Source organism: Castor canadensis, chromosome 4 (genome assembly GCF_047511655.1).
Source record: "Castor canadensis chromosome 4, mCasCan1.hap1v2, whole genome shotgun sequence".
NCBI lineage: Eukaryota > Metazoa > Chordata > Mammalia > Rodentia > Castoridae > Castor > Castor canadensis.
Window position 1 is genome coordinate 164,803,543 of NC_133389.1, and position 16,245 is coordinate 164,819,787.

At 40.5% G+C, this 16,245-nt stretch overlaps 1 pseudogene; it reads left to right on the forward strand.

Moving 5' to 3' along the window:
* Positions 1-861: 861 nt before the first annotated feature.
* Positions 862-10,558, forward strand: LOC141422633 (S-adenosylmethionine decarboxylase proenzyme 1-like; annotated as a pseudogene).
* Positions 10,559-16,245: the final 5,687 nt, after the last annotated feature.

Genomic DNA, 16,245 nt, shown 5'->3' on the forward strand with positions numbered 1-16,245 from the left:
CTGCTGTGCTATACAACAGGGATACAAAGCTGACCAAGAAATATTTTCTTTCTTCATAGACTGTGGAGGGGTAGATAGGTGATTATACCACAGGCAGTAGTTGGTATGATAAGAAGCACTCAGGTATTGTGGGGCCCCAGCAAAGGGCCACCTTCTGTGGGTGTGCATTCAGTGTATGGAGCACATCATAAAAGAAAGGTGAGTGGGTTTTGATATGCCTATCATGGTCATACCTTGAGAAGGAACTTGGACACAGGTTGGGCTCCAAAGCTAAAGCTTTGTAACTCAATGCCATGGGTTCACATCTGGGTGAGTCCAAAGCCCAGAAAAGCACACCAAGAATTAAAAGAGTAGAGAAAGATTTGTTACCTACATCAGGTAAGGAGAGCGTGGGAGTTATTTCCAAAGCGATGTCCTCCTAGAACAATGGTAGCATGGCAATTTTATTCAGGGGAACTTTACATATTAATATTAGAAACACTTTAGGGGTGGTCATATTCCTGAACATGCTCAGTCTAAGGTCATAGGTCAAGAAGGAAAGATGGCAAGCACATTTTGGGGGCATGCTTGACTCAAAGTCATAAAACACATGTTCCAAAAGTTAACATGGCTGACAGGAACACTTTTGCTCATGCTTAACTGTGTCGTAAAGATGGAAGATGGGATGCCTCTGGGTGTGTTCAGCTTCCATCATAAAGCTTTAGCTGAAAAGAAGAAAAGGGCACTTTGAGGTGCATTATTATAGGAATTTGCCACTAAAGGTGTCTGTCTCAATTAGCAGCTAACAGTTCTCCAGCTCTAGTGCACACTGTAATTAGGACCAGATGGAGAGCTTTTTAAATTGAGAGAGAGAGAGAGAGAGAGAGAGAGAGATTCCTGGACCTGACCACAAATTCTGATTCACTGGTTTGGAGTAGGACCTCATAATCTTCATATTAAAGAAAAACCTTGGGGTAATTCTGATGCAGATGGTCCATGGGCCATGCTTTGAAACAAACTATCTCTAAAGTCCTTGACAATAGAGCTTTACTAACATTTCTTGTACTGTGAGTTAGCAGAAAAGCACTCACAATAGAGCCTGGGTTTGGCTTCTCTCACAAGGCGCAGTCTTCGACTTTTTCTCTATGGAACCAGCTAGTAATAATTACAGGCTGTCTGATAGAAGCCATGCCTATCCATGCAGTTACTCTTGATTCAAATGAGTGGGGAGAGATAGTGTGAACCTGTAATATGGAGACTCATCTCCCTTTAGAAAAACACCTAAATATCCAAAATAAGATAGCAATGAAAAGTATTGATTAAGAGCATGTGCTTTCAATCCACTTTGGCCAAGTTTCAAATCTGAGCTTTTTCTGAAAACTGGCCTTGAGACTTGGGTAAGATACTTTACCTTTCCAGGCCTCAATTTCCCCATCTGAAAATGGGACTGGTTACAGCACTTGCCTCAAGGAATATTGTAGGAGTTGAATGTGTTAATGTGCAAAATAAGCTCTTAGCATTGTGGTTGGTGCTTATAAACAAGAAATGCTACCTTTATAAACAAAGTTGATTGCACAAAAAGTCCCCAAGAGTTAGATCCCAAGAGGAAAGTGAAAATAAGGAAAGTTAAATACATGGATTGTCCCTTGGAGTTCTCATGAAAAAGTAGTATTGGTAATAGAGCCGGTGTTAGAGGGTTGGGTTCTAAAACTGTCCAGGGACAGAAAACAAAGTCTGGAGCCTGTGGGAAGTAGCATGTTGGCACTGAAATATCAATGCAAAGCCAGGACCCCGGAAGGACAGCACCCTTTAAAAAAATTGTAGCACATTAAAAAGTCAATCTCTAGCATAGAAAAATGAAAAGAAAGCTGTTTATTTTGAATCAAGCTCTAGCTCAGGAGGGGAAAATGTCTCCCTTAAGAACTCAAAACCACTGGCATGACCTTTGTTGGGTTTGGGGTTTGAATACATAATTCCCATACAACCTAGAAATCCATAGGCTAATAATTAAAAATTTGGCCTAAGCCAATTATACTCTGTTAGAAGCAAACACTTTGATTATACTGGTTTCTGCTGATTGAAGCCCTGCTGAAGATGAGTTTACAATCTGAAATCATGCAACACACAAGGAAAAAATATGAGCAAGAGTCAGAAGGCCCAACAACAACAGGGTGAGACTTCCAGAACCTTCTGTTATAGAGCCATCACAGGTATGTTAAAATAGCTTATAATGTAAAATAAGGATTTAAAACAGAAAAATCCACAAAATGAGTAAAATCAGGCAGATTTTTAAACATAAAGAAAATAGTACTTTTTCTTAGAAATTAAAAGTTAATTAAAGTTTAAAACTTCATGAAGAGATTAAATAGTATATTAAACATAGCTGAAAAAGAATTAGAAAACTTGATAAATCTAGAAAATTATCTGAATGGAGACAAGAGATGAAAACTGAAAGAGGAGATACGGAGAATAAAGTGAATGAAATGGAATAAGAGGAATTCTAGCAAAGAAATTCTACAGGGAACAGGGTGAGGCAATGCTTAAGATAAATGTTTGAACAATGCTGAAAGATGATAAATGTTTTGGATTCAGAAATTACAGTAAATCCCAAATTAAGTAAATAAAACCAAACAATCTTTTAGGTATACCATAGCAAAACTGCAGAACACCAAGGACAAAGAAAACTTTAAACAGAGACCAGAAAGAGAAGAGTGAGGTCTACTACAAGGAAGGATGTCATGAGAGAAGAGAATGAAGAGTTTGAAGCCAGCCTGGGCTACATAGTGAGTTGAAGGCCAACCTGAGCTATATAGTGAGACCCTGTCGCAAAAAACTAAGGGATGGAGCTCAGTGGTAGAATGCTTGCCTAGCGTGTCCAAAGTCCTGGGTTCAATCCACAGCACTGAAAAAAAACAAAAAACAAAAAAACAAGCCCACAGGATGTAGACAGAAGACTGCTAGGAACTCTTGCATTGTTGCAAGGGTACAATGAGACAAGATAAATAGGCTTGTTAACTGAAAAGAATTTTCCAGAGGATTGTTTTGCAGTGACTGTGGTGTGGAAATGAACCTATTCTGGGACCCTTTGTTCTCAACTCCAAACTGCTGTTTTGTTTTGTTTTGCCTTTTTTCTTCAACTTCTTTTTTTAATAGTACAGAGAGATTTTGCAATAATGTGATGTGCTTTGAGAAAAGTGTCAAATCAATTTTGAGCAAATGCTTACTGTTTCACTCTGGATTAACCATCCTGTGTGCAGTATTGACATTTTCTGATGGAAATGGAATAAATTATCCCACTTCTTTTTTGTTCTCTATTACTTGGTCTATTAGACTGATGCTGTTTGGAAAAACTCCAGATTGAGCCAAACAAGAGTATTCTCTAGATCTGGGGGATGTAAAAACTCTGATTTCAAATGCAGATTGGTATTTTTATGTAGCTTCCAGTCTCTCGAGCTGTTGTTGACAAACGAAAGTTGGGAAGCATTTGCCCAAGAAATTGTAATGAAGAATCATGAGCATCCTGTAAGGAATGTGAGTGAATTAGCAAGGATGGCCCCAGGGAAAAGAGATGGGCTGGGTACCACTCATCTCACTCCATCATTTATCCAGAAGCTTTTATCTTACTGGCCTATCACTTGAGGACACATCTGGCCCAGAAAGAGTCAAGGAGAGTTTGTTCTTTCAGTTCATTTCATGAGTGATGATGATCAGACAGTCAATGTATACATGTGCCAGGGACACTAAGTGCTCCAGGAAGGAGCCCTTGCCCTCTGGAACTCAGAATCCAGTATGAGATGCTGGTAAGTCATGATAATGTTTTATAAGTGTTATATAATAGAGGTGGTATAAGTGTGGCAGTGGGCAAACAATGATTGTCTGGGGACTTCAGAGGAGTAACTAAGAGTACCTGAGGGAAGAATAATGAGAAATATACATTGTTCCATTTTTATGGAGTACCAAAGTGAAAGGCAAACTGTGAGAAATACTGCTGGTAAGTCAAGCAGGGGCCAGCCCAGAAACAGTCCTGTACCCAAGGTCAGAATAAGTCTTGATCTTGAAGACTAGGGGCTGTGGAAAGGTGTTCTGCAGGGAAGGAACCTGATGGGTTTTCTTTTTGGAAAGTTCACTCTTTCTAAAGTGAGCTTTAGACTGCTAAATGATACCTAAGCTGCCCAGTGGTGATTCCATCAGAGGGGAGAAACAGCAGGTGGGAAATCCATCAAGGCTTTTGAGTGGGTGTAGGCAGGACCCAGGTGGCCTCAGTGAAGATGGGACGTGGGAAGACTCAAGAGATACTTCTGCAGGGGAATCAGAAGGGCTTGGTGACTGAAGTGGACTTTGAAGGAGTGACTCAGGACAGTGTTCAGGGCCCCAGCTTGAGCATTAGGCAGATGATACGAAGATGTTCTGTTCTCCTGTATCAGGACACAGCTATGACCCACCGTGGAGCACAACAGATAAGGCTCAAGGAAACCTAGGACCTGCTTCACAGCCCTTCAACCCATGTGGTCACACCGGGGAGGACCTTGTGCTAGGCTGAATGTTCTGCTGGCTGTTTTCAAATCTGCAGTGATTTTTGTCTTTGAACTTGTGTTTTGTAAATGAAGACTGATGGGACAATGGAGTCTGTTGTAAGCAGAGAAGGTGTGGGCAAATGTATGTCCTCTCTGATTTGTTGTCCCTTTTACATGGAATGTTTCATTAGCTCTACAACCACTGAACTCCAATGGACACACTATGAACGGCAGCCCAGTGAGACCAAATGGGTACAAGATCAGTGTGTTCTGGAAGCTGGTGGTTTTGTCTTGTTGAATACTGGAATTCCCTGTTCCTGCTCTCTATCAACAGGACTATGACTAAGTGTAGCCCTGACTGCCCTGAAGGGCCTGGCTTGCCATTCAATTCAGAACTGGTTTCAAATGCAAAGGAGAGGGTCTAAGACAAAGAATGATCAAGACAGCTGTCTTATTTGGGTTCCTTCCCTGTGCCAGCCAACCACTTGAGCTGATAACGATGGCTTAGAAGGAAAGCAAGGTGCTGCACAATGAGTAGTTTCTTTATTAAAATAGTGTCAGCAGAAAGCATACATATTGGAAACTTTGAGCTCATTTTGTGCCAGTTTACTCTTCTGGTAAGAATGAAACACAACAAAATACAAATTGTATAATTTCAGTGATTCTGCATGAGTTAATTTCTTATATTTGTATTTAAAATGACCATTGTACCACATAAACAATAAGCAAGAGCATGATGGTGCATGTCTGTAATTCCAGTTATTCTGGAGGCATAGGTAAGTGTATGAGGTCTGAGGCTGATTGCAGGCAATAACACAAGACCCTATTAGAAAAATAGCTAAAGCAAAAAGGGCTTAGGATGTGCCTCAAGTGACAGAGCACCTGCCTAGCAAGCACAAGGACCTGAGTTAAATCCCCCAGTACCACTAATAAAAAAAGTAAATAAAATAAGCAGTAAAATTCATACTAATAATTTAAAATCTTAATTTTTCTTTACTTAAAATGATATCTAATAGCAAATAAATGCTGCATGAGTGTGGGAATACAAAATGATACAGCCATGTTTGTGGGTAGGTAAACCTAGTCTTAGCATATAATCCAGCAATTATACACCTAGGTATTTTCCTAAGGGAATAGAAAATTTAAATCCACACAAAAACTTGCTTTTGAATGTTTATGGCAGCATTACTCATAATTGCTAAGATTTAGAAGTGACCAAAATGTCCTTTGTTTCGTTTTTGTTTTTTAGTCATAATGGGGTTTAAACTTAGGACCTCAAGCATGCTAGGCAGATGCTCAATCACTTGAACCATACCCCCAGCCCCTAAGGAGTCCTTTAACATCCATTTTTGAATAAATAAACAAACTGTGGTACGTCCATGCAATGGAATATTATTCAGTAATAAAAAGAAGTATGCTATCAAGCTATAAAAAGACATGGAGGAAGCTTGGATGCATATTTCTTAGTTAAAAAAAAGCCAGGTTTTAAAAAAGTCTACAAACTGTGTAATCCAACTCTCTGACATTCTAGAAAAGGCAACTACAGAGTAGGTAAAAAGATTAGTTGTTGCTAGGAATGTGAGGGTAAAGGAAAGGAGAAGAATGAGTAGGTGGAGCACAGTGTACTTTTAGGGAAGAAAGTTATTCTGTATGATATTGTAGTAATGGATACATGATATTATGCATTTGTCAAAACCTATAGAACAAACAACACAAAGAGAGGTCACGTCCATAGTATGGCCAGTGACATTAACTTGCACAAAAGACTGCACATAAAGAAGGTGGGAAATTTTTCTTAATCTTTTTTAAAGTTAGTATAAAATTATAGCAAAAAGAAACAAAAGGAACCTTAGTGAGTTCAGTAACACAGCTGAAACAATTTGAATGGCAGCAGCTATGTGAGAAGAGATTTTACTGAGTGGATTCCCTGCACTTTTTGCTTTTTCACCTGCCTGCACAGCAATGGATGCTGTACATTTGTTCGAAGGGACAGAGAGGCTGGTGGGAGTTTAGTTTTCCTGTCAGTAACCCAATGCCAACCCAGGATCTGGACATCTTTGAGCTTTCCCAGGATCTGAGTAGGATGCACCTTTCAAGGGTGTGCCACGTTCAATCCTACGTGAGGCTCTCCAAAGAGACACGACAATTTGAAGACCTCTTGTTCCACCTCTTGCTGCCAGCCCTTGGTTCCCCTAGGGAGGCTCGCAGGGGACTACAGCAGGCTTGACTCAATTCAGTGCTTCTCTTATTCTCACAAGGATTTCATGAAGACTTCTCACCAAGGGTCCCCACACTGCTATTTCCAGGAAGAAGAGTTTCCAAAAGGCAGTTTTCCTAAATGGAGCAGCATATTCCATGGGATATGAATTCTGACTGTTGTACTTGTAGAGACTCTGGATTTCTCATAGGTGGGAAACCAGTCAATCAAATGAAACCCTGGGAGTTCTGCTAAGAGAATGTGACCCAGTAGTTCTCCATGAAAGATGGTGTTGCTGCAAAGGATTGTCACTTATGAAAATGGGATTTGTGATCTGATGCCAAGTTCTGTTGTTGACTCATGGTGTTCAATCCTTTGGGTATTTGAAAAATGGAATAAAGTCGTGTGGAACATATTGGGCTATCCACATCACTCCAGAGCCAGAACTTTTAAAAGTTAGCTTTGAAACAAACTTAAGTCAGATCTCTATGATGACCTGCCTGGGAAGGTCGAGGAAGTCTTCAAGTCAGGAAAATCTGTGGCCACCTTGTTTATTAATCAGAATTCTCAATGTTGGACAGTGTTTTCTTCACCCTAAAAGATTGAAGGTTTTAAATGCCTTGATTGCCAAAGTGCTATGCCCAATGATTACAATTTTGCTTTTACTAATCTTGCTAAGAAGCAGCAACAATGGCAGAGTTGATTAAGAAAAATGAAGAAAAAACACAATAAGAGCACACACATCAAAAGTGGTGGCTACTTTCTAGATGTTGATAAAGGGGTCCTTGCTTTATATAACCACCACCTTGCAGTTTCAGAAAGTCCTAGTAATGATAAAAGCCCATGTAATGATAGTGTAATTATTTTGAATTGAATACATTATTATATCAAGGATTTAGATAGCTTGCATGAATGCCCTCCTTTGTGTTTAGATATTTGCTATAGTTTGTATCTTAAGTGTCTCCTAAAAGTCCATGTGGCAAAGGCTTGGTCCCCAGATGGCACTATTGGGAGATGGCAGAACCTTTAAGTGGTAGAGCTTAGTTTGTGTGTGTGTGTGGGGGATCTTCAGTTCATTTGGGGGTATGCCCTTGAAGAAAATCCTGAGCCTCACCCCTTCTTCTCTCTCTCTTTTCCATGTCCCTGTCAAGAAGTAAGTGATTTTGCTCTGCCATGTGCTACTACCATAATGTGCCACAATAGGCCCAAATCAACGGGGGGCCTGCTGTTGAGCTGAAATCCCTAACACTGCATGCCAAAATAAACCTTTTCTCTTTACATGTTGGTTATCTCAGGTATTTGTTATAGTGACAGAAAGCTGACTAGCAGCAGTATTCTATGCCATTTTTGCTGTGAAATAGAAGTGTATGTAAGCAAAAGTCTTTCACTTTATGAAATTTTACAACACTTGTGAAAGCAATTCAATTTGGTTTATTCAATTTGGTTAATTCAATATTACTTGGTATAATGCTTCTCCAAGTGTTGTCAAAAATCCCCCACAGACAAGGCTTTCATCCTGATTAGGTGTTGGCCTCAGCTAACCGTCTGGGATTGTTCTATTAACTTGCTTCCAGGATCTTGCATCCAGTTATCATGACTCCCTAAAATGTATTTTCCATTCATGCTATTGAACAGTTTCCACTTCATGTCTTTTGCAATAGTAATTATGTTTTTCTTTCACAATTCAAGTCCTTTTAAGAAAGTGATTCCAGTGACTCATTTTTCACATTACTGTTTAAACATTATTGCTTCCTGAATTTGTAGCCCTTTAATCAGTGTCTTTCCTCTCCATGGTGTCTCTCTTGGATCCCCAAATAAGGCGGTGCGCCCTTACGCTGTGGTTTCTATGCCAGTCTTGTGCTTAGATGGGGACAAGGGATGATTCCTGGCTTAATCCTCTTAAAGGCATGGGAATTTGGCCTGGTTTTTATTGGCATGGGCTCTTTTGGAAAACGGTGATGAAAATGAACTTCTCCAGTGTTTATTAGCAAGAAAGATGCACAGAAAGCCATAGACTGAGATTAGGGTGTGCTGGCTGGACTGTGTAGAAACTATGTGCTGTTCTGTGCTCCTCAGCAAGAGATTAGCCCCTAATAAGCATCACACCTTTACTAACTTGCTAGCTAGTAGTATAAAATAATTCTTATCAACAAACTCGTTAGTTGGAGAATTTAGGATAAAAATTGTACTGGACTCAGTAAGAGAGCTTACTTTCTTACTTAGCAGCCATGTTCACTAATTTCCATTAAGAGTATAACGTAAACTTTGGCACATAACAGAGTCAATGGCTTTCCTTACTTTGTTATGCAAGTGAGTGTTCTGACTTTAGTTCTTCTAACTATGGTTGTTTTCACATAGTGTTCACAGAGTCAAAAAAATAACTGCCCAGAATGAGAATAGTCCAGATTACTCAAATATACACTAAAAAGCAGAAGATATGAATCAATGACTAAACAACATACAAAATTACAAAATATTCAATGGGAAATAGCTAGAAACATAGGCTTTGATATTCTAAAGCTACATTTGCAAATACTATGGGATTTAAGTAACTGAGAAGACAACAAAGTTGACTAAATTTTGTATTTCTTGTCATGTTTTTAAAAATAATATCTAGATTAGACTCAGTGATGTTTGTTTTTTCTGTGTTTATAAATGAAATACTATTTTTTTCTCTCCTTCCTTCCTTCCTTCTTTCCTGTGTCTATAAACATAAAATATACGTGGTTTGAAATCAAGAGGCCAGAAGATCATTTTGACTTTCATTTTAAGCACATTGTTAATTAAAATTTTCCTCAATGAAGATTTCAATCAGAATAATCAGCTTGATTCTGTAATAAGCCCAGCACCTAATGTTTTAAGGAGCTCTGCTTTGAGGACCAGTACTCAAAGTGGAGTTTGTTCTTTAACAGTGTCCCAGTAGATTTGATGACATTTATTGCCTTGAGGTCTGATTTTTTTCCCTAATAGATTTCAGAATTATAATGATAAAAATCTGCACAAATTTACATGGAACAGAGCCTAGAAAAGCAAAAATTGTAGCTCAAATAGTAATCTAATCCTAGGAAGACAGAATAGGCAAAATCTGGGTGCCATAATTTCTCCCTTCATTGTTGTTGGACTTAAATAATTTGAAATGTGTTTCTGTACCACAATGTAAGCTTCAACAAAAGCATTCTTCATTTTTTAAAAAGGCAAATCCTAATGTCAACTATGGACCTTACTTAGTAATAACATACCCATATTGGTTCACCAATTGCAACAAACATACCAGACTGATGTAAAAGTAGAGAGAGAGTATATGAGAGCTCTCTGTACTTTCTGCTTGATTTTTCTGTGAAAAATAATGTTTATTAATTGGAAAAAAAGAAAAAGAAGCTTTAGTTACATGTGGTGACTTCTGGGCAAGTGGCTATGAAGCTAACAGTAGAGAAAGTGACAAGCACTTGAAACCATCCTTAGAGTGACCACTGGGCCTCTCTGTTCACTTGGGCCCCCTTCTTTGTCAGCATGTGGGGGGTGGAGTCATCAAGAACCAAACATGGGCCAGCATCTCCTTTGGGCACAGCCTGGACTTCAAGTGGCCTTTGTCAGAGCTGCTGTGCATGTGCGCTTTGCCATGCATGGGGATCAGTCCTTACTCTACCCTATCTTCAGCTTTCTCTTTTTAAGAATTTAGAAACCAGGATTTCCACCCACATCTGGAAGAGATGGTGGTGATGTTTGTCCCTGAACAACTGAGTGATTGTTGGTGTTATCAAAAAATGGTCTTTAGGAGGATGGGGATAGAGTTTACCCTGCTTGAGGCCATGAGTTCAATCCTTAGTACCAAAAGGAAGAGGAAAGAAAGGAAGGAAGGAAGGAAAGAAGGAAGGAAGGAAGGAAGGAAGGGAGGGAGGGAGGAAGGAAGGAAGGAAAGAAGGAAGGAAGGAAGGAGGGAAGGAAGGAAGGAGGGAAGGAAGGAAGGAAGGAATGAAGGAAGGAAGGAAGGAGACTTATGGGCTATCTCTGCCACTCAGACCTTGGCCAGGTTATTTCATCTCCCTGGGACTCTTCTGACCTATGTGTAAAAGGTCAGATGTGGTGGGTACCAGAGAGCCTTAGTATGTGAAAAGATGTAAAGCGCTTGTCTGGTGGAAGATAGGGAAAGATAGAGATAATCTGGAGTCCCAGCCTTTTACTCACCCGTCCTGACTTACTGATCCCTTTTGAGCTAGAGAATTTCCAGAATCCTGGGTCAATGGAGCACAGTTTGAAAATTCCTGTCCAGGCCACATCTTTATTTTATAAATAGAAGGACAAAGGACTTGCTCAAAGTCATGCAAAGAGCTGATAGTCATGACAGAACCAGGAAGTGGGTCTAGTGACCTCCAGGTCAGTGCTCTTTCCCTTTATAGTTTGCCTCAATCCTGTTGTGACCTCTTTTTGTTTATTGAATGGGAAACACTATAAGCCCAAACATGAGCTCTGTCCTCTGGGAGTGAAAACAGCAGCCCACACACAAATCATTGTCACCACCAGAGCAACACCACCCACCCCAAGTGCCAGTGAGACACTCTGACTTTGACAGATTGTTTGTGTTTGCACCCACAGAAAAATTCCTTAGGTCCCCAAGGCCTCTGATAAAGCTCTGTCCTGGGCTGGGACTTCAGCAATTGTCCTCTGTACCAGTATCATGCTTAGTGACATATAGTCTTGGGGTCTCATACCCAGATCCTTTCACGAGTTCTTACTTCTCCCACTGATGCTCCATATAACACAGGCCCTTTGTGCCTAGTTTGGTGTTCTGTACAGAGTTCAAGGCCATTTGACCTATTTCTGCTCATGAAATGGAAGGGGGAAAAATGTCAGAAGAGAGTTCCAGAGGTAGGCAAGGTGTTGACTTACCAGAAAGGGTATGGTTCCATTTTGCCCAGCATGGCAAATGTGAGAAGGAACTAGGTTTGCAGCCAAGGAGGGCAAACTACAAAAACCAGTACCCATTTGGAGCATTTACTGGGCTGAACCCTGTGGATGCATGATCACTGGGATCCAAAAAACAACCTCAAATGGACTTATTCCTATCATTGTACAGATGAGGGAGCTGAGGCTCCAAGAAGGAAAGTAAGTTGGACAAGGCATAGAACTACGATTAGATCTCAGGTGTAGCTGACTTCAAAGCTCAAGTTCATAATCTCCATATCAGAATAACCATGGGCAATGTATTGGAAGGGGGTTTGAAAGATCCTACAGTTAGCATAAATGGCTTGTGTATCACATTCTTGATAGCTCTCTGCTGGCCTTTAACTTTTCAGTTCATGCTGTTTGCTCCTCCTGCAGCCTCCCAAATGAAATGGCTAGAAAATGAGATCCAGTGAGCTTGTAAACCAGATAAATTAACATGACTCAGGGACCTTCAGGGATGGGGGAAGAGGCATGCTGGCTGAGACCTTAGCATAGCCAGAGGTGGGGTAATGAATGCAGAAAATCTGCAAAGTTTATCCCAAAGGTCTTTAAATCAGGAACACTGTGATCCTACTGAGCAGCTCCACATGTAGACATGATGAGCAAAAGCTTTTCTCAAAGTCCACCAGGGATCCTGAGAACATACCGGGGTGGTGACTCAGGGATCTAGGATTCTGACAGACCTAGGTCTCATTCCGAGATCTGTCCCTTATTAGCTGAGAAAATTTCTTAAATTAAAGAAAATTCTTGTTGAATGCTTAGTATACTAGCTGGCATATTGGAAACATTCAATAAATGGTTGCTATTATTGTGACTGTTATTAATATTTTGTAAATTCAGTTTCTTATCAAGTTAAATGTAATTCTTTTGATAGCGAAAGTTAAGTCAAGAGGGACTCCAGTCAGTCCTTGAGCTCAGACTCAAACACACCAATTAGCTCTTGCTTGTGGACTCATGCTCACCTTGCAGTGTTAGCATGTCAGAAAGCTTACCCAAAGCCTCCTGGTGGAAAAACACTGTTGTATGCTTTTCCAAGTATAGATTGATTGGAACTTACCCAGAATCCAAAACCTGCAATCTTCTTGAAAACTACTGAAGCCATAAGAATATCCAAAAGCATAAAACCAATCCTAAACCAGGCATGGTGGCATATGCCTGTAATTCCAGCACTCAGAAGGCTGAGATAGGAAGATCATGAGTCTGAGGCCAGCTCAGGCTACATAGTGAGACTCTGTCTCAAAAAAAGAAAGCAAATCTTCAGAAAACCAGTCCTTGCTAGCACTGCAGGCAACTATAGATTCAAAATACTTGAGCTAGACATTCTGTAGGAACTTTGAAATCATGTGGTCCAACCTCTTTATTTTATGGATCAAAACGTTGAATGCTGATGGGAGGGTGAAACTTTGACCAGAACCACACGGTTAGGACTGCAAGGCAGTAAACCAGTACCATGAAGGACTGAAAATGAGAACCAGTCATAAGTTTCTCTAGATATGTTGACCTCCAATCCAAAGCTTCTTGTATTCCACACTGTTTCCTGACTGCTCTAGTGAATAACAGTGGTTCCCACTGCTAGGCTGACTATAGGGTAGCAGACTACTGTTCTGTTGTCCTTGTGTTTCTATGATTGATTGGCTTCTCAACCTGACCATCACTAGAGGACAGTAAGTGCTTTGAGGACAGGAAACATTGTAGCAGTTAGAATCCCCAAATCACAAACATGTTTTAGATGGAAGGAGCCTTTGAGGTGACCTCACTCTACCACTTTATTGTATAAATGGGCAGGCAGAGGCTCAGACAAGGAAGGGTCATATTTGTGGTCATCAGCTCTACCATGCTGTGTGTGTTCCACTGGACAATTAGTAGGTGCTCAACAGGCTGTTGTCCTTTGTTTTTTTTTTGTTTTGTTTTGCAGTACTGGGGTTTGAACTCAGAGCCTACACCTGGGGCCACTCCACCAGCCTTTTTTTTTTTTTTTTTGTAAAGGGTGTTTTTGAGATAGGAACTCGCAAAAAGATAGGAACTATTTCCCCGAGCTGGCTTTGAACCATGATCCTCCTGATCTCTGCCTCCCTAAGTAGCTAGGATTACAGATGTGAGCTACTGGCACCCAGCTCATCCTTTGGTTTTTAACCTAACTCAGCCCTTTCCATTAATCCTGCTCACTTCTTAACATCTCTATTTGGATGAGTAACAGACATCTCCACATGTCCAGAACTGAACTTGCAGAAGACTCTGTGTGTGCACGAGTGAGTGAGTGAGTGTGTGTGTGTGTGTGTGTGTGTGTGTGTGTGTGTGTGTGTGTGTGATGTCAGGGGATGGGGAGTAAGCACTTAACAGTTAGCTTTCTCTTGACTAGAAACACTATTCTAGTTAACACTGGTGGTGCTAATCGATTACACTAGACAAAAGGAGGCTTGTGTACAATCTACAGTAAATGACAAGAGAAAAATTGGGTCTTTTTGGGAAAATTTCAGAACTGGTTCTTTCTTTTGCCCAGATGTACAGGCAGTATGCACTGGAGATAGATAGACAGACAGATGTATGTTTTCATTGTATCCCCTAGGACTCAGCCCCAGTAATGGAAGAGAGCACATAGGTATTGCCCCTTCAATTAAAAAAAAAAAAAAGAAGAAAGCTCAAAAGTCAGTTTCAGTTTGAGAGAAAAGGAATCAGTTATGGAAGTAGGGAAGGGTCTTGCTGTGATATGTTTGCAAGGTCTTTTTTTTTTTTAAATATAACAAATGTGGTTTATTATTCTGAAATATATAGTAATTGGGTCACTTCAAAATTCTTTCTACAAACATCTTAGAATGAAGGGCTATCAAGTCAACTATAAGGTGTTCCTTAAAAATAAATTTTAACAAGCTGCTAATTTATCTCCTGCTGTGTAACAAACCACTCCAAAATTTAGAGGCTTTCAAATAAGAGCCATTGTTCATCTTCAAAGTTCTGTGGGAACCCTGAGCTATTCTGTTCATCTCTCTGGGCTCTCCCACAAAGCTGTATGCAGCAGACAGGTCTGCAGAGCCCTGGACTCAGCTATAACCATGGAGAAAGCTGAGCCTGTCTCTCCATGTGGCCTTTTATCCTCAAGGAGGCTGCACCATGCCTCTTCACATGGTAATGGCAGTGTTCCAGGAGACTGAAAGCAACACCTGTGAGGCTGTTAAGGACTAGCCCAGAGAGTCACAGTATAACTTCTGCCACATTCTATTGGTCAAAGCAAACCACAAGGCCAGCCCAGGTTCAAGGGATGAAAAGGTAGACTGTACCTCTTTATGGAAGTACCTGTAAAGTGACATTCAAAGGCAAGTGGGCACAGGGAGGCATGGTTCATCATGGGCCATTATCATGACAATCCTTCACAAAAAGCAAGTGTCAGATATTAGAATGCTGGAGCCAAAATGGAGCAGAATATGAACTGAGAACTCTTGGTTCTAATTCAAGCCTCTTCCTGCTGAGCTGCTTATTCCCTGTTAGTTTTCTCTCAGCTTCATATATGGAGAAATGCCTCCTGCCCTGAGAGAGGCCAGCTTCTTCCCACCCTTCCCCAAGCTTTCCACACCAGTTTTATACACATTGTAGACTCAAAACATTCTCCATAAACTTTAACAAGTTGGTCAGGAATTTCTACAGTGGAAATGTTTTTTTCCTGCAGAAAAATTGAGTAACAGCAAACACTTCACTAGAGAGTGACCTATCTGGGAAAACACCAGATTTTTCTTTTTTTGGGTGTGTGTATAGGGGTACTGAGGATTGAACCCAGGGCCTCATACCTGCTAAGTAAGCACTCTACTACTTGAGCCACCCTTCTCTGGATTTTTGAGACAGGGTCTATTATGTAACCCAGGCTGGCCTGGACTCTCTACGTACTATAGCCTAGGTTGATCTCAAATTTGCAATCCTCCTACTTCCACCTTCTGCATGCTGTGATTACAGGCTTGTACCAGCACACCCAGCTGGATAGCACCATTTTAAAAGAAGAGACAGTCAAGGTCATAGTTAATCCACTCTGCAGGTCCCCATAAATATGGAATGCCAAGAAATATGAATGTGAATACTGTGTATCACATTCCAGAAACCAACTTCACAAATGGTCTTTTTAGGTGTATATTGTACATATTTGAGATATGCAATATATATTTTCTTCCTACCTCAGGCATCCCTATCCCTAATTCTAATTCATTATCATTGTCAAAATGATAAATACTTAATTTCAGGGAGTACAGGGCTAAGAGAATCTCCCAGGCCCTGTCTTTTCTTCTAGAGCAGTGGCTTTAAACTGGGGAGGATTTTTGTCCCCAAGGGAATTTTTGCTGATGTCTATAGCACTTTGTGTTGCCTCTACTGGGTACAAACCAGGGATGTTGTCAAACATTCTACAATGCACAAGACAGCCTCTAAAACAAAAACTTATCTGCCCCAAAATGTCAACAGCACCATAGTTGGGAAACCTAGCCTCTAGGAGCTTAGACTATGACATGGCTGGTTTGCTTTATGTTCAATGAAAACATAACTGCAGGTCCCTATTTAAAGCCTTGTTTCACTCTGTTCAAATGTGCTTTAAAGTATTTAGATGAACAGGAATATGGGAGAGCATTTCTGGTA